Source organism: Orcinus orca, chromosome 2 (assembly GCF_937001465.1).
Source record: "Orcinus orca chromosome 2, mOrcOrc1.1, whole genome shotgun sequence".
Taxonomy (NCBI): domain Eukaryota; kingdom Metazoa; phylum Chordata; class Mammalia; order Artiodactyla; family Delphinidae; genus Orcinus; species Orcinus orca.
Genome location: NC_064560.1, coordinates 114,305,907 through 114,333,551, shown reverse-complemented (window position 1 = coordinate 114,333,551; position 27,645 = coordinate 114,305,907). Strand labels below are relative to the sequence as shown.

Here is a 27,645-nt window from a genome sequence, read left to right as displayed (position 1 = left end):
TGTATACATGTCCATGCCTCTTTATTGCTTTGTCACCGTTTACCCTTCCCCCTCCCCATAGCCTCAAGTCCATTCTCTAGTAAGTCTGTGTTTTTATTCCTGTTTCACCCCTAGGTTTTTCATGACATTTTTTTTTCTTAAATTCCATATATATGTGTTAGCATACGGTATTTGTCTCTCTCTTTCTGACTCACTTCACTCTGTATGACAGACTCTAGGTCTATCCACCTCATTACAAATAGCTCAATTTCGCCTCTTTTTATGGCTGAGTAATATTCCATTGTATATACGTGCCACATCTTCTTTATCCATTCATCCGATGATGGACACTTAGGTTGTTTCCATCTCCGGGCTATTGTAAATAGAGCTGCAATGAACAGTTTGGTACATGACTCTTTTTGAATTATGGTTTTCTCAGGGTATATGCCCAGTAGTGGGATTGCTGGGTCATATGGTAGTTCTATTTGTAGCTTTTTAAGGAACCTCCATACTGTTCTCCACAGTGGCTGTATCAATTTACATTCCCACCAACAGTGTAAGAGGGTTCCCTTTTCTCCACACCCTCTCCAGCATTTATTGTTTGTAGATTTTTTGATGATGGCCATTCTGACTGGTGTGAGATGATATCTCATTGTAGTTTTGATTTGCATTTCTCTAATGATTAGTGATGTTGAGCATTCTTTCATGTGTTTGTTGGCACTCTGTATATCTTCTTTGGAGAAATGTCTATTTAGGTCTTCTGCCCATTTTTGGATTGGGTTGTTTGTTCTTTTGTTATTAAGCTGCATGAGCTGCTTATAAATTTTGGAGATCAATCCTTTGTCAGTTGCTTCATTTGCAAATATTTTCTCCCATTCTGAGGGTTGTCTTTTGGTCTTCTTTATGGTTTCCTTTGCTGCGCAAAAGCTTTTAAGTTTCATTAGGTCCCATTTGTTTACTTTTGTTTTTATTTCCATTTCTCTAGGAGGTGGGTCAAAAAGGATCTTGCTGTGATTTATGTCATAGAGTGTTCTGCCTATGTTTTCCTCTAAGAGTTTGATAGTTTCTGGCCTTACATTTAGGTCTTTAATCCATTTTGAGCTTATTTTTGTGTATGGTGTTAGGGAGTGATCTAATCTCATACTTTTACATGTAGCTGTCCAGTTTTCCCAGCACCACTTATTGAATAGGCTGTCCTTTCTCCACTGTACATTTCTGCCTCCTTTGTCAAAGATAAGGTGACCATATGTGCGTGGGTTTATCTCTGGGCTTTCTAACCTGTTCCATTGATCTATATTTCTGTTTTTGTGCCAGTACCATACTGTCTTGATTACTGAAGCTTTGTAGTATAGTCTGAAGTCAGGAAGCCTGATTCCTCCAGCTCCATTTTTCGTTCTCAATATTGCTTTGACTATTCGGGGTCTTTTGTGTTTCCATACAAATTGTGAGATTTTTTGTTCTAGTTCTGTGAAAAATGCCAGTGGTAGTTTCATAGGGATTGCATTGAATCTGTAGATTGCTTTGGGTAGTACAGTCCAGTACTTTTTATTCATCAGCTGAGAGGCTCTTATTCTGTCCTGGAGCCAACTAGATAGAATGACTCAAAAATGTCACATGTGTGTTCCTGACAGGCCTTCCCCATAGTAAACTCTCTCTAAAGGCACTGCTTGGATGAACTAAGTGAGAAATGTGTGCTGACCTAAGAGAAGCCGCTGGCGAGAGAAACTGCGCCACATGTCACAAAAATCAAAGGAATAGCTCCTAATACATCCAGTCAGACAGCACTTGTCAACGGGATAGAACACCACCAGAAATGCCTTACTCCAAACTCTGCATCTCTTTCAGACATAACCACTCTTGAACTAGTGTCAGAGGAGGAGGCATCCTTTCTCTGACCAAGGATGAATGTGTCCTGAGGGTTTTTTAAATCTCGTTCTTTTTTGTCTCCTTCACACCTAAGTTTCATTAATCAGTCGCTCTCATCCTCATCACTCACACACTCGCTCAACATTCACCTATCTTTAAACTAAGAAAACAAACAAACAGAAACACTTTCCTTGTATCCTGGGTCTCTTCTAACTACTCTGTCCCTGTCCTTGAAGACAGTAGAGAGCAGTGGTTAAGAGTTTGGGTCCTTGCAGCTGGACTGCCTGGGCTTAAATCCTCTTACCCACAATGGCTGTGTGACTGTGTTAGTTGCTTAACCTCTCTGTACCACAATTTCCTTACCAATAGAATGGGGATGATCACTGTACTTCATTGTAGTTACTAAGAGGAATAAACAAGATAATACATGCCAAGCACTTGAAGAAAACTCAAATTCTGATTTTTATATATTCTTGTACCCAGTAGTTTGTAGATTCTCTTGGATTTTTCTAATAGAAAATTAAAAAAAACCCATAACATCTGTAACAACATTACTTTTGTTTCTTTCTAAGCCTTACACGTTTTTGTTTGTTTTGCTTTATTCATGGGCTTCCAGTACAATAGTGAGTAGAAGCAGTGCTGGTCAGCATCCTTATCATCTTCTATTCACTCTTCTATTTTAATGAGGATCCCTGCCCCACATGGCACTAAAAGGCTCTGACAAAGGCCATTAACGACCTCCTTGTTGTTGAATCCAACAGGCACATCTCAATCATCATGTTCCCTGTTAAGCACCATTCAACATTAATGACTACAGCTTTTTTTTTTAAACTCTTGCTTCCTTTACTTCCCACTAACACATGCCCTGTGTTTATCTCCTACCTCTGAACATTCTGTCTCAAACTCCTTTGATGACTACACTTCCTCTGGCCACCCCTTAAACATAACTGCGATACATAACAGCTCACACTACGACTCAGACGTGGAAAGAAAAATAAAATTCCTTTATTTTGTTTAGAACTACTCTGACTTTCCTTCCAAACCTATATTCACTGGTTAGTGGGAAAAATTAGTTAACTATCCAATTCAGCCTAAAGTATAGTCTTATCCAATAATTTATAAAATCCTATTAGGTGGAATTCAGTCTCTCTTGGATTAGACAGTCAGATGTGTCCAGGAAGGCAATCATTCTCCTCCAAGATGATTACAAGTGACATTACTGAATAATTAGCAAATTCCACCATTTTTCCTAGATATTTTTCAATTTAACCTTAGATTTTTAGATATGGCATTTACGGCAAGGACTCATTCTCCTGTAATGCTGTCTTTTCTAACATGAGAGAAATGGCTAACATGTTATGACAGATTCACTTCCCCTCTGGTGTATATCTTGTACTCGGACTATGCTTAAATGATTCATACCAAAAGACTACTCAACCCACATCAACCATAGTTAAAACAACTTAAAATGGCAAAAAGAGAATGGGAAAATGGAATAAAAAGTTGACTATGCCTAGGTAAATATTTGTGCATACATGTACATATGTCCCTTAAGCTCAACATGGAAAACCAGACGATTTGTTAAGGAATATCAGTGACACTAAAACTAGTAATAAAGCCTATTATTCAACAGAGAGTAATATGGAAGGAGGAGAAACAAAACTGAGATAAGAATGGTCAGAAAGGACATTTAGAAGTATAAGAAAAGGGCAGAAGGAGAAGAGTAGAAAGGAGAAATATAGTATTTGTCATCCACTCTCTTTGATATGTGAATACAATGCTGTTATATCCTGAATATGAGAACAGCTGGCTTTAACATCAGGTCAAAGCACCATCTCACCCCTGGGAAATACAGTCATTCTTCAGCTCATGATTAGGGCCTGAACAAGGTCTGTTGCCATTTGTCACTCTGTCACAGAGAGTTCAATGGAATTATCTATTTCTTCTTACCTACAACAGTATTGTCTCTTTGCTGCTACCATCATTCATAGCACTGTGATGTTAACATTAAAATGTACTTCAGAGCTCAGCTTTGCAGTAATCTCCTTGATTATTTTAGAAAAACCCACAACCTCGCCTAATGCCTTGTACAGAGTAGACACTCAATAGACAATTCCTGAATGAATGAACGAGGATCTCCTTTCATTGAAGAAGGGAGGGGGGTGTCTCATTCTTCCCTGTACAAATATTCCACAAAAGGAAAAGATTTTGGCATGTTTAACTTAGCTCTGGGGCTTCCCTGGTGGCACAGTGGTTGGGAGTCCACTTGCCATGCGGGGGAAACGGGTTCGAGCCCTGGTCTGGGAGGATCCCACATGCTGTGGAGCAACTGGGCCCATGCGGTGCAGCTGCTGAGGCCCGCGTGCCTGGAGCCTGTGCTCCGCAACAGGAGAGGCCACCGCAATGAGAGGCCCGGGCACTCCAGCGAGGAGTGGCCCCTGCTCTCTGCAACTAGAGAGAGCCCACGCACAGCGGCAAAGACCCAACACAGCCAAAAATAAATAATTAATTTTTAAAAAAAGAGAGAGAAAAGAATCAAAATAAAATAAAATAAAATTTAGCTCTGAATAGAGACCAAGTAGGAGAGAAGTCAAAGAAAATAAAAAGGGGGAAAAATAATAAATAGCTACAGATGTGCTATTACATTACATTAAGAATGGAAGTAGACAAATCACACATGCAGAAAAAATGTTTGAAGACAAATGATGGAAAATGTATTATGAGCTTTATTGCTACAAGGTCATTTCCATATAGTACACATTTCCATCTATTTCCTTAATTCAACATCTAATTACCAAAGCCAATTCAAGGCAAACAGAAAAGTACAATGGACCACACACAAAAGAACTGACTCAAGAGGCTAATATTAATTTAATTTCCCAATTTTCCTCCCTAGCAGCTTTCCTAGTGTTTGCAAGGTTACTTTGACACAGTTTCTGTTGGCTCTGGAATTGAAATACAGTGTTGGTGTAATTGCTTTTCTAAGAATAGCAATGGTCACTACAATTTTTCTAAGCAGTTCCTAACCTTTCCACATTTTTGGAGTTTGCTAATTCTTGGAAACACAATGTATAAATTTAATACATTTGAAAGCTATATTAAGGTTAGCCAAATTCAATTTCCCTTAATTCTAAAATTCAAGAAGTAGAGCATCCATGCAGGCTGAGAAAAGATTACCCTATAACTTTTCCACACCAATACTGGATGCAACCTTTCTTAAAGACATTTAGATTTAGCTGTAGGTGTCTAGCATGCCAGTACTGTCTCTACTGTGAGGACAACAGCTTTATTAAGATAGATGCACTTCACATACTTTACAATTCACCATTTAAAGTATACAATTCAGTGGTGTTTAGTATATTCACAAGGTTGTGCCACCATCACCAGGATCTAATTTTAGAACATTTTTGTCTCCCCTAAAAGAAACCATTAACAGCTAATTCTCATTCCTCCCAACACCTACCAGCCCCTGGTAACCACTAATCTACTTTCAATCTCTATGGATATGCCTGTTCTGGACATTTCTTTTTTTTTTTTTTACATCTTTATTGGAGTATAATTGCTTTACAATGGTGTGTTAGTTTCTGCTTTAAAACAAAGTGAATTAGTTATACATATACATATGTTCCCACATCTCTTCCCTCTGGACATTTCATATAAATGGAATCATATAACACATGACCTTTGGGGGTCTGGCTTCTTTCACTTAGCATGTTTTCAATGTTCATCTGTGTTGTAGCATGTATCGGTACTTCCTTTTTATTGACAAACAATATTCTATTGTAGGGATATACCATATTTTGTTTATCCACTTCTCAGTTGATAGACATTTGGGTTGTTTCCAATTATTGTGTACAAGTTTTTGTGTGGACATACGTTTTCATTTCACTTGGGCATATATACCTATGAGTTGTATTGCTGGATCATATGGTAACTCTCTATATATTTAACTTTTTGAGGAACTGCCAGACTGTTTTCCAAAGTGGCTGTCCCATTTTATATTCTCACCAATCATATATGAGGGTTCCAGTTTCTCCACACCCTCACAAGGCTTGTATTATCGACTTTTTTTTATTATAGCTATCCTAGGGAGTGTGAAGCAGTATCTCATTCTGGTTTTGATTTGATTTTAATTTCCGTAAGAACTGATGATATTGAGCACTTTTTCATGTGCTTATTGGCCATTTGTATATCTTATTTGGAGAAATGTGTGTCAAAATCCTTTACCCATTTTTTATTAGGTTGGCTTTTTATTATTGAGTTGTAAGAGTTTTTATATATTCTGGATGCAAGTCCCTTATTAGTTAAACGATTTGCAAATATTCTCCTCCATTATGTGGACAGTCTTTTCACTTTCTTGATGGTATCATTTGCCCCAAAAAAGTTTCTTATTTTAATCAAGTCTAATGTATCTATTTTTTATTTTGTCACTTATGATTTTGGTGTCATATCTATGCTAGTTTTTATTATAGCTGTATCCCTAGAAATCCACTGTTAAAGCACTTTGTATTTCTTGAAGGAAAGGCAGCACACATTATTGCTATTACCTGCAGATAAAAAACTTGGGTCACTTAAAAAACCAAATTACAATAGTGCAACCAACAGGGAAACCCTCCTAAAAATGGCTGAGATATGCTATCAGCTACCTCTTAATAATCCATAGAAATGAGAGAAAGAACCCATATAACTGAAATCCACAGATGATATGCAATATTTATTTTAGATATAGTTTTAACCTTCTTCACCAGAACCCTGACCAGAGTTGCTAAGAAGTAGATGACTCATTTGATTTTTATTACTTCTCCCTGAATTTGTACCACTATCTGGTAGAGAGTTCCACAAGCCTTAAAGTAGCCCAAAGAAGAAAGGCAAATGAAAGTATAAGCTGTCTGAATAAATCTCAACTTGGACAGTGGACTCCTAAAAAATAGAGCCCCCTTATTGAATAGAGGACTGGCTCTGCTCCTTCATTCCATATCCTAGCCATTGGAAAGTCACTGTAAAATCCTTTGTAAATAATGTATTCATAAATAATATATTTGTTGAGATGCAGAAATGGAAAGTGACAGAATCAAACTAACTAATTTATCAACTAAATAATCAACGAGGCAAAGAAAAAATACGATACACAGACGTTAGTCTTATATCACATTGTTAGAAGCAATAGGTAGGACTATAATGTCTTTCCTTCCTCCCATCTCTGCATTTACAAATTCTTCAGTCATCCAACAAATGTTATTTAATACCTACTATGTGCTAAAGGTACACAAATTAATAATACATAAACTCTGCCTTAGTGGAGTCTGCAATTATTTAAGACCAAGTCAAACTGCTATTTCCTTCATGAGCCCTTCAATTTGGAGCAAACTTTTCCACTGATCATCTTGGATAGCACTTTATCTACACCTTTATTGGAAAGTTACAACCCTCTACTTTATAGTATATTTGTTTATAAACATGTCATGTCTCCAGCACTAAACTATAAACTCTTTGTGGGCAGGATCTGTGTACAAGTCACCCTCCTGATCACCATATCACCCTGTACATGAACACACAATCAATTTTAGTTGAGTGAATGGAGTTTTTAAAATATCAAATTTAGAAACACCAGTAGAAGATTAATATAAAGCATAACCGTCACAAAAAATTACATCCATGAATTGTTAATGCCGAAGCTTATTACTTTAGTCTGGAATACCAGCTATTCTAGTTTCCATATAAATGGTTTCTTCTCAACTTCAGCAGACTGCCAAAAAGGGGGTGGTTACATTTTTAGAATTTTTCAGCTCAAGTGAAAGAAAAAAACGCTAGAAACAAAAAATTATGGGAAAGTTATACTTGAGGGGTATCTGATGAATAAAGAGTATTTTCCTTTAAGAAAAACTTTCCCCAAATTTACCCCAAATGGGCAATAGATAAACTGACAAAGCAAACAATTAGATCCTAAATTGATGATTTCTTAATTGACCCTGAAATTCAGAGTGTTCTTTAACTTTTCCCTATCTTTCATCTCCTAATTAGTTTATATATTCAGCTACATTTTTAAAAGAACATTTAAATAATTTAAAACATTTTTAGAACAGTTTCAGAGACACAGAAATTTGCAAAGATAGTACGTTTATCCCACACCCAGTTTCTTCTCCTATTAAAACATTTTACATTAGTATGGCACATTTGTCACAATTAATGAACTAATACTGATATATTATTTTTAACCAAAATCTATACTTTATTCATATTTTCTTAGTTTTAACCTAATGTCCTTTTTCTGTTCCAGAACCCCATCCGAGGAACCATTTTACATTTTGTAGTCATGTCTCCTTAAGCTTCTCTTGGTTGTGACTGTTTTTCAGATTTTCCTTGTTTTTTATGATCTTGCCAGTTTTGAGGAATATTAGTCAGGTATTTTGCAGAATGTCTCTCAATTGGGATTTGTCTAAAGTCTTCCTCATGATCATACTGGGGTTATGGGTTTGGGAGAGGAAAACTACAGAGCTAAAGTGCCATTCTTATTGTATCATATCAAGGGTGTGTATTATGAACACTACCTTCACTGTGGATATTAATCTTTATCACCTGGCAAAGGTAGTGTTTGTCAGGGTTCTACATTGTAAAGTTACTCTTTCCCTCCTCCCTTTTCCATGCTGTATGCTTTGGAAGGAAGTCACTATGTACAGCACACGCTTAAGGAGTAGAGATTTATGCTCCACCTTCTTGACAGCAAAGTAGCTACATAAATTACTTGGGTTCTCCTGTATGGGAGACTTGTCTTTTCATCACCATTTATTTATTACAGATTTTTCTATTTTCTCCCATTTATTAAGTTATTCATTTATTTCTATCAGTATAGACTCACATACATTTATTTCATACTTTGGGTTATGATACAACACTACTTTATTTTGTTGCTCAAACTGTTGCAGCTTTGACCATTAGGAACTCATTCAGTTGGCTACTGTGTCCCTTTAACATATCCCACCATATGAGTTTCTTTTGAGTGCTTCCTTACTCTCTGGCACTAAAAGATGCTCTACGCTCATCTTGTATATTTCCTGCCCCAGTCCTGGAATCAAGCCATTTCTCCAAGGATCTTGGGTTCCTTTTACTGGAGAAAGGTATTAGCATCCAAAAAACTGTGTGCTAGCTCTACTTGTTGTTACTTGAGTGTCATTGCTTCTAGAGCCACTTCTTTTTATACAATATTTCTCTCCATTTCCAGAATCAAAATGTTGATCAGGCCACCCTGTGATAGAGCCTAGGAAGGATATTAGAGACCAGTAAGCCTTCTACTCTGATCTCTGGGAAGCCCCACTCTCATGGATCAGTTTCCATCTCAACAAAAGACATTGTTACCATTTCTTACAAAGAGTGAAAAATTAGACTCCATTCAATACTTATCTAGCCGTATACTTCTCTGCCTCTTACAGAATCATAGAATGTTAGGACCAGAAAAGGCTTTAGAGGATATCAAATTCATTTGTTCACTCACTCATAAACACACATTGAGGGCCTACTATGTGCTGGGTACAATCCTAGCTGATACGGATGTAAGAGTACACAAAACCAGACACAGTCCCTGATATCATGAAGCTCATGGTCTTGTGAGAATGATGAATATTAATTTTAAAATATCACAGCAATGCAAGTGTGCTAAGTGCATAAGAAGAGGTAAAAGACAGCATGAGAGAGTACTGCAGGGAGTCTAGATCTGTTGTGGATTAGGATTCAGGGAGCTAAAATCAGGTAGAGTAGCAGGTAACTAGGTAAAAGGCAGAAGGAAGACAATTCCAAACAAAGGGAAAGCATGTGCAATGGGCAGTGGCTGGAGGGAACATGGTGTATTAAAAAGCTCAGAGAAGGGAGCTCAGGAACCTGGCAAAAGATGAGGATGGAAGGGAAGCAGGGACTAGAACACAAGTCCTTGCCAAATAAAGATTTTGCCTCTATTTTAAGAGGAATGGGAAGTTCCTGAAGTAAAATTCATTGAGGTTTTTAAGCAGGGTGGAAGTAGGTAGAGACATCTTGAGATTTGTGTTTTGTAAAGATCATTCTGGATGTTGTGTGGAGAATGGATTATGGGTGGGCGAAAAGCTCCAGTATGAGGTGACCAATCACGAAGCTACTGGAGCAGGATAAAGAGATGATGCTGGAGAGCTTGGATTGGAGTGGTGGCCGTGGAGATGCAGAGAAGTGGGCAGATTTGAGGACTACATAGGAAGCAAAGTGGAGGGAACTCTGACATTTTGGGTATGAGGCAAGAGAAACAACAGTTTAAGGGCAAGAAATGAGTTTCTAGTTTTGCACAATTGGATGGTGGATGGCGATGTCATTCACTAATAAGGAAAACATTGGAAGAGAACCAAGTTTGACAGGGAGGCCATGAGTTCAGTTTTGGATCTGTTGAATGTGAGGCATTCATGAGACATCCAAATGGAGAGGCCAAAAATATCACTGGATTAAAAAAATCTAGAGCTCAGGGTGATAAAAATTTGATATAGTTAGGTGATAACTGAAGCCATGAACACAGATATAATAGCGTAAGAAAGGATACAGAATGGAAGAGAAGTGGCACTGGAGAAGTCAAGTTACCCACAAAATGAGATTAATAATAATTCCTATTTCACAAAGTTGTAGTCAGGATTAAATGTCATCACATATGTGAAAGCAAGTGGCAAACTGTAAGCAACAACTATGTTAGTTACTACTATTAAAATTGTGTGTTTTATAAAAAACACTCCAATGGGATATGTGTACGGTTGTTTACCTTCTTGTGTTCAACCACTTAACAGAACATAATGTGTATACCATTACTCATTATTTGAAAAACACAAAATCTCTAGTAGTTACAGTAAAGGACTAACAGCTATTAATGATATGAAGAACAAGATTGACTTAATGTTATCTCATTTTCCCACTTATTGGCCCATAGGTGGAAAATGAGGCACTGAGAGAAGAAAGAATTAAGGTGCAGGAACAGCCCACATCCTGGCCTCCATCCTATTACCTTCCCTGCAATTGTGTGCTCTCCAAAGCCATTTGGAACCACAAAAATCTGAAACACTGTAACTTGGAAAAATCTCCCAGATTTTACCAAGACTCTCTTCAAATACACATTAACTAATTAAACATAAGTGACAAAGTAACATCTTCATTACAGAAACTGATTTGAATGAATGAGGAAACATTTAATACAAAGAATTATTTCCTTAATAGATTGTGACCATCAGCTAAATGCTATTTTCACAGGGGTGTCCTCCAGAAAATGAAATTACTTCTTTATAGAGAACTGGATATATTTTTAAAAATTAGATTCTACCCATATTTTAAACAGATGCAAACTCTTTAGGATACAATTTTAATATGTCAGCTTTCATAATGGTAATCCCAGAATCACAAAGGTGAAAGGTACACAAGGATCTGCCTCCAAAAATGTTGAGCTGTCTCCTAAGATTTCACAGTTTGTGAATTGCCCCAGGCACCTGGCCATAGGGGTCTGAAATTCAGCCCACATTCCTCTCATAAAATCTTGTGACCAGGAACAGGGTTAGGATAGCCTGGATAAAGACAGGGGATGGGGGGGTGGATTTTATTTTGTTTGGCCCAGAACTGGTGCCGTTGGCACCAACATGTTATAGTAGCACTGCAGAAGGATCATACAAGAGCAACTGTTTGAACTCCAGACAAACACTGGACTCTTTTAAGATCTGATTTGGGTTTATATGTGGTCTTGAAAGGAAGCTTATGACAAAAGCAACCATTAAAATGCTTTTATTAAACTATTAATACTATCCTCAGCTACGAAGATGGTTTGATTTTCTTGTTGAAGCCCTTCACCTGACACTACACTGTCAGTGTGAAGCCATTACATAAACTCTAAGCTTTAATACCAAATGTATTTGGAAACATTAAAAGTAAATAAAAACTCAGGTACCTTTCATTTTACCAAGTACAGTGGTAAAAAGAAAAAAAAAAAAAACACCAAATAGTAAAAATAATTCTGTAGAAGCTTTTCAGGAAAAGAAGTACGGAACATACTTACAGTAGATGTGGTACTTTGTGGTACAAAGCAGGTATGAAACAACCACCTGACTGAAAACCTCAGTTCAAAAACTTGGATCTGAACCTGTGGTTTGGCCTTAAGTCACTCAACCTCTTTCAGCCTCAGTTTTTTCACTTGTACGAAGTGGATTGAACTAAATTATATCTAGAGTCTCCTCCAGCTCTGACATTCTCTAATTCTACAAATGTCATTGTTACAAATCCCCTTTTCTTTGTGTGATCTTCATTTTCTATACCACAGTTATCATTTAACCACTGTTTTTGCCCTTCTTGTTCTGGTATTTCTTACCATTTGTCCCCACAATGAAATAACCTCCTCTCTTAGTCATTAACTAATATATGATCCTCTCTCATCTTCAAACCTTTTCAAACTCACTAAATTTTTCATTAGCAATTATTCACTGAAAAGCTTAAAGACTTAATCATCTCTTTGTCCACTGTCCAGATTCTGCTGGACAGCTTAGCCTAAATAAACCCAATACTCCAACCCATGGTTGGACAGTCAACAAGCATTCATAATTCTAGGCAGTGGGAGGATTTACAAAAAGTAAAGGACATTCAAATTAGCATAGAATCAAACTAGGAGAGAATAATTCTGAAGTGATATATAAATGAGAGAGAGTAGGGTAAATACAGGGAAAGCAAACTTTAAGTGGTCAGAGCAGGAGAAATATCAATATAGGCTGGAGAAGAATAAGAATGTAACTGGCGGAGGAAATCTCTCAATGTGGGGCAAACGATACAGAAACCTAGGTACTGAGCAATTATAATTATGAAAAGCCTTTCCAGATGTTCTCTTTATTGTAGAGAAGAGAGGTGGTCGAGAGAACAAGTTTCCTAACTCAAGGTTTTCGTTACAGGTTTCTAAATATTCAGTACTCTGAAGAGTCTCAACCACGACAATGTGAAAAACTATCTTGTTAGAACAAAGACTGTTACTGTCAATCTAAATAAATCCTTCAGATATACTAGCTCATAAATGACTTCAGAAACCTAGGCTAGGAAGGATACTATCTTGCCAAGACATCAAACATAGCTTCTGCACCTCCTCAATTCCCCTCCAGACCATTATTTCATTGTCCCTGAAGCCAACCAGGGACACCGTGGGTGAGGGGGTGATCCCCCATATTGATGGCTAGTTAGCCATATGCCCTGAGTTTCCGGATTCTCCTGTTACTTCCAAACTTGGATAAAATCCTACACCAGGGCATGGAATCTGGCTTTCCAAGTGACCACTGGTGAAGCAGGATGACAGAACTATGAATTTAACTCACCACAGGGTGACATTTGATAATCGGAAACAGCAGGCAGAAAGGGTCCAGGCAGATACATTTCCTCTCCCTCCCTGCTCCCACGAACTGTTCATCTACCCTATCTGGAGACACCACGTGAGGTCAAGTATATGCACTTGCTGAACAACCAGCTTAATCCCTTTGAGGATCATCATGACACAGTCACGGCAATCCAATCACTTTACTTTGTTTCTCATAGCTTCTTACTTCTCATCTCTTTCCCCTTACTCTCAGTGTTCTGGGATTGTACCTCCAAATAAATCTTCATTTAATTCCTGCCCTCAGGCTCTGGCTTCTAGAGAACTCAGGCTAAAACAGCAATCAGGCCAAAAAGAAGTAAAGGAAAGAAACTTGGATTAGTAATTGAGATACACTGGTTCTAATCTTGCTATGACTGGCTCTATTAATTGGCTATTTGACCTTCTGGGATCTGTAACATTCTGAGATCTGTGAAATGGGATAGGAGTTAGAGAAAGAGAGATTAAGCCAAATGACTGCTGGGTTGCTTCCAGCTCCAGTGCTTTATGATCCTTAGGAATTACACAATCCAAAGCCTCACATAACCCATGAGAAGATGGGTCAGTGTGAAAACCATGGAGTCCTATTATATCCCAATTCATTTGATCACAGTAATAGTTTGGAACAGCCTTATGAAATATAACTTTAACTGAATCTTGTGCAAAATTCTCTTAGCTCTGAAACAGGGCCATTTTCAATACCATCAGCAGCCAGTGTTATTTGATGTGTGACAGTATATTTTGCAACTTAACCAAATATCACAAATCCAATAAAAGTAGGCCACAGAAGGAGTTATGAGAGTTATAAGGCCACATGTGTTCTGTAGAAAGTTATAAATATAAGAGTATTTTTAAAAATCAGTAGTATCAAGTGAAAAAGGTCAGTCACAAAAGACCACATATGGTATGATTCCATTTATATGAAATGTCCAGCAAAGGCAAATCTATAGAGGTAGAAAGTAGATTCATGATTGCCTGGGACTGGAAGTTGGGGAAATGGAGACTGACTGATAACGGGCAGGGGATTTCTTTTGGGGATGATGAAAATATCCTAAAATTAGTTTATGGGGATGGTTGTGCAACTCTGTGAACATATTAAAAAACACTGAATTATATACTTTAAATGTGTGAATTGTATAATATGTGAATTATACCTCAATAAAGTTATTTAAAAAGTACTGGGCCTATTTTATTGTGGGGAGTGAACTGGCTCAGAGACAAAAAAAAATGTGTGAAGAACAAATGAGCATTTATTCCTAAGGACAGAGAATTGTAAAGAACTTATTTATATCTTTAAAAAGGCTGTAGAAGAGGACTTACATAGTAACTTTATCTGGTTTCTGTTTGACACTAAATTCCCCTAAGCAGCAAAGAGCCAGACTCTTTGGGGACAGACTATCAAGAAGAATTTAGGAATTTGGGCAACTGGCAGAGGAGATTCAGTGTGACCAAGTGCAAAATGACACAAATGGGAGAGGCCTTCAACTAGCAACAGTCACAAACCACAAAAGGGATCTGGGAGAGACAGTGGGTTATTCAATTCAACAGAACATTTTTGGGACAACTATTATATACAAGGTACTGTTTTAAGAGCAGTAGTAAAGAAGGAAATTCAGAAATGACACCAATATATACCCACTCCCTCCTCTACTTCAAACAGCCCCTAACGTGGTAAAGAGATAACACGCATACTGAGAGGCCAGGTGAATAAATGTTGTGATAGAGTCTGAACAGGTACTAGGAAGGTTAAGGAAGACTTCATGGAAGAGCTGGCCTTTTCTCTGGGCCTCAAACATTTGAGAGTATCAATTCAATATGCTGCCGTACCCTGGAAAACTAAACAAATAATGGGATCCATTCAAGAAGAGTAAGAAATATAAACACTAAACTAGTCTACCTTATGTAAACAAGAAATACACTCTAGGATGACTACACTTCACAAGAGGTAGAATAAAACGTCATTTATATAGAGACAAGTCTCGACAAGTCACTGGCTTCAAATTCAGAAGCACCATTTTTCTTAAAGTATTTGACGTTCAGAGTCAGCCCCTGAACACTTGGCTACAAAAACAGCCCAAATTGTTAAAGAGCTGCAGACTGATCAGATGGCTATTTGTAGGAAAAGGCTTCCTCAGGTTTGCTGATAATGTCCATGAACACAAAGGAGAAGAAAAAGGATAGAAAAAGATAAGAAGGGAAGGGGAGAGAGCTGTCAGACAGCAACAGAGACCGGAAGCAGAAGCAGAGATTACAAACAATGACAGGGTAGGCGGCAAGGCTGCAAGTGGCAGACACTGGCACAGAAGAAAGCCAGTTACAAAAGAGGCAGAAAAGAAACTCATTCTACAGTCTAAACCAACGGTGAGTTACCAGCTCACCAACAGCCCTGGAAGGCAGGGGAGAAACAGAAAGCAAAAGGTGCCTAAGGACACGCATATCCACCCAGAAGCCTGCCAGCCAAGGCAGTTCAAGGGCCCCTGGGGAGAAGGGGCTGTCCGCGGTGCAGAGTTACATAGCTGCAAACTACATCAATCAGCTCCATGTCCCCACGCCATATATATGCACAGCACAAAATACTAACATTCCTAAACATGACCCTGAGTCAAGAAGAGATCAAGTCAAGATAAACATTCTCTGTTTAGGGACTTCCCTGGTGACCCAGTGGGTAAGACTCCAAGCTTCCATTGCAGGGGGCACAGATTCGATTCCTGGTTGGGGAACTAAGATCTCACATGCCTTGTGGCCAAAAAAAGAAAAAATTCTCTGTTTAAAAAGGCATCTCTTCAGAAATAGACACAGAGATGTAGAGAACAAACGTATGCACACCAAGGGGGAAAGGGGTAGTGGGATGAATTGGGAGATTGGGATTGACATATATACACTAATATGTATTAAACAGATAATGAGAACTTGCTATATAGCACAGGGAACTCCACTCAGCTGTACAGTAGAAACTAATACAACAGTGTAAAACAACTATACCCCAATAATAATAATAAAGGCACCTCTTAAAACAATTTCATTCAAAATTAAAGTAAAAAATTGGGAACATAAATCATCAAATCCTCAACTATATGGAAAACGTATTTTTTTAGTCCTCAAATGGCTTATTCCCTAATGACTTCGCACAATAGAAATTTCATTCCATGATGGGATAAGAAGACAGAAACGACAATTCTATAAGGGCGATCTAAAAGAAGACAAGGTCAGAAGCCATTTAATTACATAAAATAAGAAAAAAAATCCCTGTCATACTAACTTATTCTCAAAATCTGAATCTAAGAATACTTGGCTTAAGGGCCTGCGCTCTAGAGAGTAAATGAGACAGGACCCTATGTGAAAACATTTTAAATCCCTTTAAAAATATAAGCTCAATGAAGGAAGGAACTATTTGATGATTCTCTCTCTATCCTCCATAGTCCTTGGACATAATGTCTCACATGCAATATAACTTTCCAAACTGCCACATTCTCCCCTGCATTTCACAACTGAAGCTTTCACTATGTACTAGCTGCTGCTTTTGATTAGGTCAGAAGAGTACAACAGTATCCTCCCACATTTTTCAGCTCTTGACACAAAGATACAACAATGGGGAAATCCTACATCTTTCACCTCTCTACTCCATGTGCTTTACAAATGTGATTTTATCATTATGTTTTCTTTTCTCTCAACTCCCACAACCCAGACATGCCAGCTCCTCTCAATATCATAGTTACTTAACTCTGAATCCCTCCCAGTCAAACTCTAGGGGCAGATTTTTTGGAGAGGTTTCAAGAAGCATTTGGGAGAGATCATCGTATCAGTCTGGGATCGAAGAAGGCAAACTGTAATGCCCACGGATACTCCCAGAGGTTCAGTCCTAAGGAAAAGTTGTGGGGTAATCCCAGGGTTGACCAAGATAAAAAGCAGTAAAGGAGGCGGAGTCAAGATGGCGGTGTGGGAAGATGCAGAGTTAACGTCTCCCCACAACTAGGGCCCCTGCCGGCTGCTGGTGGGGGACTCTGACACCCAAGGAGACAGGAGGAACCCAAAAGTGAACCGGCGGCTTGTGAGATCTTGGTTCCCAAGCCCAGGGTCGGGCCAAAGCTCCTGTGGTGGGAGCTCTGAGTCCAAACCACTGGACTAACAGAGAACCTAGACCCCAGGGAATATTCTTTGGAGTGAGGTCTCACGGAGTTCCTCATCTCAGCACCAAGACTCAGCTCTACTGAGTAGCCTACAAACCCCAGTGTTGGAAGCCTCAGGTCAAACAACCAGTAAGACAGGAACACATTCCCACTCATTAAAAAAAAAAAAATGAGATAGCAAAAAAATATGTCACAGATGAAGGGGCAAGATAAAAACTTATAAGACCAAATAAATGAAGAGGAAACCGGCAATCTACCTGAAAAAGAATTCAGAGTAATGATAGTAAACATGATCCAGAATCTTGGAAATAGAATGGAGGCACAGATTGAGAAAACATGAGAAATGCTTAACAAAGATTTAGAAGAACTAAAGAATAAGCAGGAATGAACAACACAATAACTGCAATGAAAAATACACTAGAAGGAATCAATAACAGAATAATTGAGGCAGAAAAACCAATAAGTGAGCTGGAAGACAAAATGGTGGAAATAACTGCTGAGGAACAGATAAAGAAAAAAGAATGAAAATAATTGAAGACAATCTCAGAGACCTCTGGAACAACACTAAACGCACCAACATTCAAATTATAGGGGTCCCAGAAGAAGAAGAGAAAAAGAAAGGGTCTGAGAAAATATTTGAAGAGATTATAGTTGAAAACTTTCCTAACGTGGAAAAGGAAATAGTCACCCAAGTCCAGGAAGCACAGAGAGTCCCATACAGGATAAACCCTAGGAAAAAAACACCAGGCACATATTGATAAAACTAACAAAAATTAAATTCAAAGAAAAAATATTACAGTAGAAAGTCAGTAGAAGGAAAGAAATCATAAAGATCAGAACAGAAATAAACAAAATAGAAACGAAGAAAACAATAGCAAACATCAATAAAACAAAACCTGGTTCTTTGAGAAGATAAAATTGATAAACACTTAGGCAGACTCATCAAGAAAAAAGGGGGAGGATGCAAATCATTATAAAAATTAGAAATGAAAAAGGAGAAATCACAACTGACACTGCAGAAATACAAAGGATTATAAGAGACTACTACAAACAACTCTACACCAATAAAATGAATAAGCATGAAGAAATAGACAGTTCTTGGAAGGGTACAATTTTCCAATACTGAACCAAGAAGAATTAGAAAATATAAACAGACCTATCACAAGTAATGAAATTGAAACTATAATTAAAAATCTTCCACAATCAAAGTCCAGGACCAGAAGTCTTCACAGGTGAATTTTATCAAACATTTAGAGAAGAGCTAACACCAATCCTTCTCAAACTCTTCCAAAAAATTGCAGAGGGAGAAACACTCCCAAATTCATTCTACAAAACCACCATCACCCTGATACCAAAACCAGAAAAAGGTATCACACACACAAAAAATTATAGACCAATATCACTGATGAACATAGATGCAAAAATCCTCAACAAAATACTACCAAACAGAATCCAACAGCACATTAAAAGGATCATACACCATAATCAAGTGGGATTTACCCAAGTGATGCAAGGATTCTTCAATATACACCAACCAATCAACATGATACACCACATTAACAAATTAAGGAATAAAAACCATATGACCATCTCAGTAGATGCAGAAAGAGCTTTTGACAAAATTCAACACCCATTTAGGATAAAAACTCTCCAGAAACTGGGCAACATTTACCTCAACATAATAAAGGCCAATTATGACAAACCCACAGCAAGCATCATACTCAATGGCGAAAAACTGAAAGCATATCCACTAAGATCAGGGACAAGACAAGGATGTCCAATCTCACCACTATTATTCAACATAGTTTTGGAAGTCCTAGCCATAGCAATCAGAGAAGAAAAATAAATAAAAGGAATCCAAACTGGAAAAGAAGAAATAAAACTGTTACTGTTTGCCAATGACATGATACTATACATAGAAAATCCTAAAGATGCCACCAGAAAACTACCAGAACTAATCAATGAATTTGGTAAGGTTTCAGGATACAAAATTAATGCACAGATATCTCGGGCATTCCTATACACTGACAACGAAAAATCTGAAAGAGAAATTAAGGAAACACTCCCATTTACCACTGCAACAAAAAGAATGAAATACCTAGGAATCAACCTCCCTAAGGTGGTGAAAGACTTGTACTCAGAAAACTATAAAACACTGATGAAAGAAATCAAAGATGACATAAACAAATGGAGAAATATACCATGTTCTTGGATTGGAAGAATCAATATTGTGAAAATGACTGTACTATGCAAAGCAATCTACAGATTCAATGCAATCCCTATCAAACTACCAATGGCATTCTTCACAGAATTAGAACAAAAAATTTTACAATTTGTATGGAAACACAAAGACCCTGAATAACCAAAGCAATCTTGAGAAAGAAAAACGCAGTTGGAGGAGTCACGCTCCCTGATGTCAAACTATACCACAAAGCCACAGTAATCAAGACACTATGGTACTGGCACAAAAACAGAAATATAGATCAATGGTACAAGACAGAATGCCCAGAGATAAACCCACGCACATATGGGCACCTAATTTACGACATAGGAGGCAAGAACATACAATGGAGAAAAGACAGCCTCTTCAATAAGTGGGGATGGGAAAACTGGACAGCTACATGTAAAAGAATGAAATTAGAACACTACCTAACACCATACACAAAAATAAACTCCAAATGGATTAAAGACTTAAATGTAAGACCAGACACTGTAAAACTCTTAGAGGAAAACATACAAAAAACACTCTTTTTTTTTTGCGGTACGTGGGCCTCTCACTGTTGTGGCCTCTCCCATTGCGGAGCACAGGTTCCGGACACGCAGGCTCAGCGGCCATGGCTCACGGGTCCAGTCGCTCCACGGCATGTGGGATCTTCCCAGACTGGGGCACGAACCCGTGTCCCCTGCATTGGCAGGTGGACTCTCAACCACTGCACCCCCAGGGAAGCCCGGAAAAACACTCTTTGACATAAACCACAGCAAGATCTTTTTTGACCTACCTCCTAGAGTAATGGAAATAAAAACAAAAATAAACTAATGGGACTTAAAAAAACTTAAAAGCTTTTGCACAGCAAAGGAAACCATAAACAAGACAAAAAGACAACCCTCAGAATGGGAGAAAAAATTTGCAAATGAAACAACAAAGGATTAATCTCCAAAATATACAAACAGCTCATGGAGCTCAATATCAAAAAAACAAACAATCCTGTTAAAAAATGGGCAGAAGACCTAAATAGACATTTCACCAAAGAAGACATACAGATGGCCAAGAGGCACATGAAAAGATGCTCAACATCACTAATTATTAGAGAAATGCAAATCAAAACTACAATGAGGTATCACCTCACGCCAGTCAGAACGGCCATTATCAAAAAATCTAGAAACAATAAATGCTGGAATGGGTGTGGTGAAAAGGGAACCCTCCTGCACTGTTGGTAGGAATGTAAACTGATACAACCACTATGTAAAACACTATGGAGGTTCCTTAAGAAACTAAAAATAGAACTACCATATGACACAGCAATCCCACTACTGGACATATACCCTGAGAAAACCATAATTCAAAAAGAGATATGTATCACAATGTTTATTGCAGCACTATTTACAATAGCCAGGACATGGAACCAACCTAAATGTCCATCGACACATGAATGGCTAAAGAAGAGGTGGCACATATGTACAATGGAATATTACTCAGCCATAAAAAGAAATGAAATTGAGTTATTTGTAATGAGGTGGATGGACGTAGAGTCTGTCACACAGAGAAGTAAGTCAGAAAGAGAAAAACAAATACCATATGCTAACATATATATATGGAATCTAAAAAAAAGGTTCTGAAGAACCTAGGGGCAGGACAGGAATAATGACGCAGATGTAGAGAATGGACTTGAGGACACAGGGAGGGGGAAGGGTAAGCTCGGATGAAGTGAGAGAGTGGCATGGACATATATACACTACCAAATGTAAAATAGATAGCTAGTGGGAAGCAGCCGTATAGCACAGGGAGGTCAGCTCAGTGCTTTCTGACCACCTAGAGGGGTGGGATAGGGAGGGTGGCAGAGAGAGACGCAAGAGGGAGGAGATATGAGGATATATGTATATGCATAGCTGATTCACTTTGTTATAAAGCAGAAACTAACACACCATTGTAAAGCAGTTATACTCCAATAAAGATGTTAGAGAAAAAAAGAAGGGCTTCCCTGGTGACTCAGTGACTGAGAGTCTGCCTGCCGATGCAGGGAACATAGGTTCGTGTCCCGGTCCGGGAGGATCCCACATGCCGCGGAGCGGCTGGGCCCATGAGCCATGGCTGCTGGGCCTGCGCGTCCGGAGCCTGTGCTCCGCAACGGGAGAGGCCACAACAGTGAGAGGCCCGCGTACCGCAAAAAAAAAAAAAAAAGAAAAGAAAATTGGCCTTAGGAAACTATTTTAGCAGATAATAAAAATAATTTGTCTGTAGTATATAAAATGTTTTTCTGAAACACTTAAAAAAACAAACAAACAAAAACAAAAAGAGATGTACCACAATGTTTACTGCAGCACTCTTTACAATAGCCAGGATATGGAACCAACCTAGATGTCCATCGACTCATGAATAGATAAAGAAGATGTGGCACATATATACAATGGAATATTACTCAGCCATAAAAAGAAACGAAATTGAGTTATTTGTAGTGCGGTGGATGGACCTAGAGTCTGTCATACAGAGTGAAGTCAGAAAGAGAAAAACAAATAACGTATGCTAACACATATATATTGAATGTAAAAAAAGAAAAAGGTATGAGGAACCTAGTTGCAGGGCAGGAATAAAGAGGCAGACATAGAAAATGGACTTGAGGACATGGGGTGGGAGGGCAAAGCTGGGGCAAAGTGAGAGTAGCATCAACATATATGCACTACCGAATGTAAAATAATTGGCTGGTGGGAAGCAGCCGCATAGCACAGGGAGATCAGCTCGGTGCTTTGCGAGGACCTAGAGGGTTGGGATAGGGAGGATGAGAGGGAGGCTCAAGAGGGAGGGGATAAGGTGACATGTGTATGCATATGGCTGATTCTCTTTGTTGTGCAACACAAACTAACACAGTATTGTGAAGCAATTATACTCCAATAAAGATCTATTAAAAAAAAAAGTAGTAAAGGGTACCCATGGTCTGCCACTATTAGTCTGACCCTTTGGCTAGAGTGTTATCATCATCCACTGTACTTTAAAGTGTTTAAGACTTCGGCTAGATCATAAATGTGTGATCATTCATCCTGGACTGTCACCCAGTCCAGGTTACAGCTGCCAATCAGGGAATTCCATAGAGTTTGACATTTGAATCAGAGTATCTACTTTTCAAAAAGTATTTTTCACTGCCATAAAATATACTTGGATGGGCTGGGACAGGTTTAGCAGGCTCTTTGCTTTGAACTTCCAGCCTCTCCCATGGTCTTGTCTAGTGGTGAGATACATTTCCCATATGTTGTTAAATCTGCATGATGACCAGCAATCATTTTCCACCACCATTTCCTGACACAAATAACTAACATTGCCCTTTCAAAGACATCATGCAAGGTGCCTGCTGGTAAAATGAAGTGTGCAAGAACACAAGTGGCTAGGCACAACTCATTCTTTCCTGTCTTGAGTGTTCACAGGAGAAGTATCTGATGCTGCTGTCCCCTGCCATCTGCCTGATAAACCAGCCAATCATGTTGTAACCCACGCCATCCATGTGTTGTGAGATGCACAAAGCTACCAGGCCTCCAGGGTCAGTGGGAAATATATTAAGTCACAGGTTAGATATACGTGAAGAAAATACAACCTGAGCAGTCCTGCTGTAAAATATTTGAACAGTAGAGCGTTCCTTCTACAGTGCTTTTGTCATTTATTTTACTGGTGTAAACAAAGACTGTATTTTATTGCTTGGTGATGCTTTTTAAATTTGTAATAAACCCTTTCAGCATCAATGAGCGTTTAAAATGTGCATGCTTAATGAAAAATTAAGTCCCAAGTTCCTTTCTCAAGTAAGTGGATTATGAGCAAGTACCCTACACAAAGTATTTGTTGACATCTTCCATCTACCATAGGAGGGATAGAGATATCACCATCCATACTAAAACTAGAAGATATAATCCTTTTGAAGAAGTATTGGCATTTACATCAAAAGTTAGTAGGTGCACATACAGAGGAGTCGAACAAATAAGTAAATGAGTGGTGGATGGTGGGAGCCAGTTTTTTTACTGTTAGAGAGGAAGCAAGGGAAGAAGGCCAGAATAAACCATGTAGTACTGGGTTAGAGTTAAAGATGTTATTAGAGTCAAAGACATGAGTATAAACTCATGTTCAGCTTAATATATGAAGACAGATGCAGAAATAATTATAGATATGTGCTTTTACATGGGTTTGCATGGAGACATTTCCTCCACAGCAGACAGACGGGTTCGAGCCCTGGTCCGGGAAGATCCCACATGCTGCAGAGTAACTAAGCCCACGAGCCACAACTACTGAGCCCATGTGTCACAACTACTGAAGCCTGCATGCCTGGAGCCCATGCTCCGCAACAAGAGAAGCCACAGCAATGAGAAGCTTGAGCACCGCAACGAAGAGTAGCCCCACTCACCGCAACTAGAGGAAGCCCGCGCACAGCAAAGAAGACCCAATGCAGCCAAAAATAAATAAATTTATAAAATAATAATAATACTGAAGTATATATAGTTCAATGAGTTTTGACTCACTGTGTACAATCATGTAAAAATCACCACAATTAAGACATAAAGTATTCACATCACTCCAAAAAGTTCTGTATCCTTTGCAGTCAATCCCCTCACCGCTCTCCAGCCCTGGCAACCACCAATGTGTTCTGTGTCCCTAAGGTTTTGACTTTTCTAGAATTTCACATAAATTGGATAGTACAGTATATAATCCTTTGTTTCTGGCTTCCTTCATTTACCATAATGCTCTTGCAATTCATCCATACTGTAGCCTGTATCAGAAGTTTCTGCCTTTGTACTGCTGAGTAGCATTTCATTATATGAATTTACTGCAGTTTACCTGCTAAAAAACATATGGGCTATTTCCACTTTGGGGCTTTCATGATTAAAGCTGATACGCACATTTACATATAAGTCGTTATGTGGACATACGTTAGGAGTGGGACTGCAGGGTCATATTCTTAGTGTATGTTTACCTTTATAAGAAATGGCCGGGCTTCCCTGGTGGCACGGTGGTTGAGAGGCCGCCTGCCGATGCAGGGGACACGGGTTCATGCCCCAGTCTGAGAAGATCCCACATGCCGCGGAGTGGCTGGGCCCGTGAGCCATGGCCGCTGAGCCTGTGCGTCCGGAGCCTGTGCTCCACAACAGGAGAGGCCACAACAGTGAGAGGCCCGCGTACCGCAAAAAAAAAAAAAAAAAAGAAATGGCCAAACTGCTTTCCAAAGAGGGTGTATCATACTGCATTCCTGCCAGTAGTATACAATAACTCTACTTCCTCCAGATTCTCAACAACACTTGATATTATAAACCTTTAATTACAGTCATTCTAGTGGGTGTGTATTGCTGCCATTGTGGTTTTAATGTGCATTTGCCTGATGACTAACAGTGTTGAGGTTCTCTTCAAGTGGTTATTGACCATTTATATATTTCCACTGGTGAAGCATTTAAATCTTCTGCATATTTTAAAAACTGAGTTTATTGTCTTAATGATTTGTGATATTTATATATTCTGGACATAAGTCCTTTATGAACCTATTCTAGGTTCTTTGCACTTCCATATGATTTTTAGCATCAGTTTGTCAGTTTCTTTTTAAAAAAGCCACCCAGGAAGAGTTTGTATACGACTGTAAAATTTATTAGTATATCTATCTAGGACTAGATAGATATTTGTTTTTTGCTTTTTTTTTTGCGGTACGCGGGCCTCTCTCTGTTGTGGCCTCTCCTGTTGCGGAACACAGCCTCCAGATGCGCAGGCTCAGCGGCCATGGCTCACGGGCCCAGCCACTCCGTGGCATGTGTGATCTTCCCGGACCAGGGCACGAACCCATGTCCCCTGCATCGGCAGGCGGACTCTCAACCATTTCGCCACCAGGGAAGACCTAGGACTAGAGTTTTTGTTTGTTTGGTTTGGATTCAAGGTTTTTAACTATCAGCTGGCTTCCTTTAAAAGATATGGGGCTACTCCAGTTATCTGTTTCTTCCTGAGTGAGCTTTGGTTGTGTCTTTCAAGAAATTTGTCATCTCATCTAAGCTGTCAAACTTACTGGCATGGATTTATTCATGTACTTATATATTTTAATATAAAAACAAAAGTGAAAATATTCTCCATTTAAAAGAATTTGTTCTGAGTTTATCAAGTACCTCAGCATCTTAGAGGAAGTATTTTTTTCAATTAATAATATTATGGTTTATATAGAAGAGTCAATAAGGTCATATTTATGAGCCATAAAATGTAACTGTGAAGACAACTGAGCAATTTTGTAAGAATACTAAAAACAGTAAGTTCATTTCAACATATATAATTCAGAAAAAGACCAGTGACATGCTAACAGATACAGACATAGTTAAGAAAATAATTAGAGTATGTGAGTATGCCAAGAATAACTGTTCTGATTGTTATTTTTGCAACTTCGGATAATCAATATACAGTTTTTTAAAAATTTTGTTTTAATGTATATGTGTATATGTGTTTTAGAAAAAAATATTTCAGGAAAATAGTTTTTGAACAGGCTATTTTACAGTCCACTAATGTAATAAAACCATTTTTCAGTCAATAAATACTTTAAAAATTATGTATTTTAATTATCTTAAGAATCCACTTTCATTCTCAAAAGTGAATTAGGAGGAAAAATTATATTGTCAACTCAGGCATAATCCACTGCTCATATCACTATTAGGATGACTTTCTAACCTTTTCCTATCACTTTAGTGACCTTGAAAGCCTATCTTCAACTATCTTGGGAAAAAAAAGCAATACAGAGAAATAGATATGGTCCTGGGCATATGACAGAGGAAAGATTTCAAAGAATCAGGGAAACAATGGACTGTTCAATAAATGGGTGAGATAACAGGCTTTTCATTTGGAAACACACATGCAAAATTATATGTATTACAATTTGATCTCTACCTCACATTCTATATAAAAATAAACACCAAATAGGTAGAAGGTCTAAATTTGAGGTGTAAAACTTTAAAACTACTACAAGAAAATCTTTATTCAGCAAAAATTCCTTAATGGGGATAGTCTCATCCATCAGAGGGCAGACAGCAGAAGCAAGAAGAACTACAATCCTGCAGCCTATGGAACAAAAACCACATTCACAGAAAGATAGACAAGATGAAAAGGCAGAAGGCTATGTACCAGATGAAGGAACAAGATAAAACCCAAGAAAAACAACTAAATGAAGTGGAGATAGGCAAACTTCCAGAAAAAGAATTCAGAATAATGATAGTGAAGATGATCCAGGACCTCGGAAAAAGAATGGAGGCAAGGATGGAGAAGATGCAAGAAATGTTTAACAAAGACCTAGAAGAATTAAAGAACAAACAAACAGAGATGAACAATACAATAAGTGAAATGAAAACTACACTAGAAGGAATCAATAGCAGAATAAATGAGGCAGAAGAACGGATAAGTGACCTGGAAGATAGAATGGTGGAATTCACTGCTGTGGAACGGACTAAAGAAAAATGAATGAAAAGAAATGAAGACAGCTGAAGAGACCTCTGGACAACATTAAACACAACAACATTCGCATTATAGGGGTCCCAGAAGGAGAAGAAGGAGAGAAAGGACCAGAGAAAATATTTGAAGAGATTATAGTCGAAAACTTCCCTAACATAGGAAAGGAAATAGCCACCCAAGACCAGAAAGCGCAGCAAGTCCCATATAGGATAAACTTAAGGAGAAACACACCGAGACACATAGTAACCAAATTGGCAAAAATTAAAGACAAAGAAAAATTATTGAAAGCAGCAAGGGAAAAATGACAAATAACATACAAGGGAACTCCCATAAGGTTAACAGCTGATTTCTCAGCAGAAACTCTCCAAGCCAGAAGGCAGTGGCATGATATACTTAAAGTGATGAAAGGGAAGAACCTACAACCAAGATTACTCTACCCGGCAAGAATCTCATTCAGATTTGAAGAAGAAATCAAAAGCTTTATGGACAAGCAAAAGCTAAGAGAATTCAGCATCACCAAACCAGCTCTACAAGAAATGCTAAAGGAACTTCTCTAAGTGGGAAACACAAGAGAAGAAAAGGACCTACAAAAACAAACCCAAAACAATTAAGAAAATGGACATAGGAACATACATATCAATAATTAC

At 38.3% G+C, this 27,645-nt stretch overlaps 1 protein-coding gene and 1 long non-coding RNA gene across 3 annotated transcripts in view; both read right to left on the bottom strand.

Annotated features, from left to right (window-relative positions):
• The window catches only part of LOC125963652 (uncharacterized), a 63,809-nt gene extending 42,471 nt beyond the window's left edge, over positions 1–21,338 (bottom strand). Inside the window, exon 1 of the long non-coding RNA XR_007475901.1 lies at positions 21,183–21,338. This is a non-coding gene — a long non-coding RNA (uncharacterized LOC125963652). The remainder of the gene's footprint in view (positions 1–21,182) is intronic.
• FRMD5 (FERM domain containing 5) overlaps positions 1–27,645 on the bottom strand; it is a 340,548-nt gene that overhangs the window by 179,556 nt on the left and 133,347 nt on the right. The gene's annotated exons all lie outside the window — the stretch shown is intronic.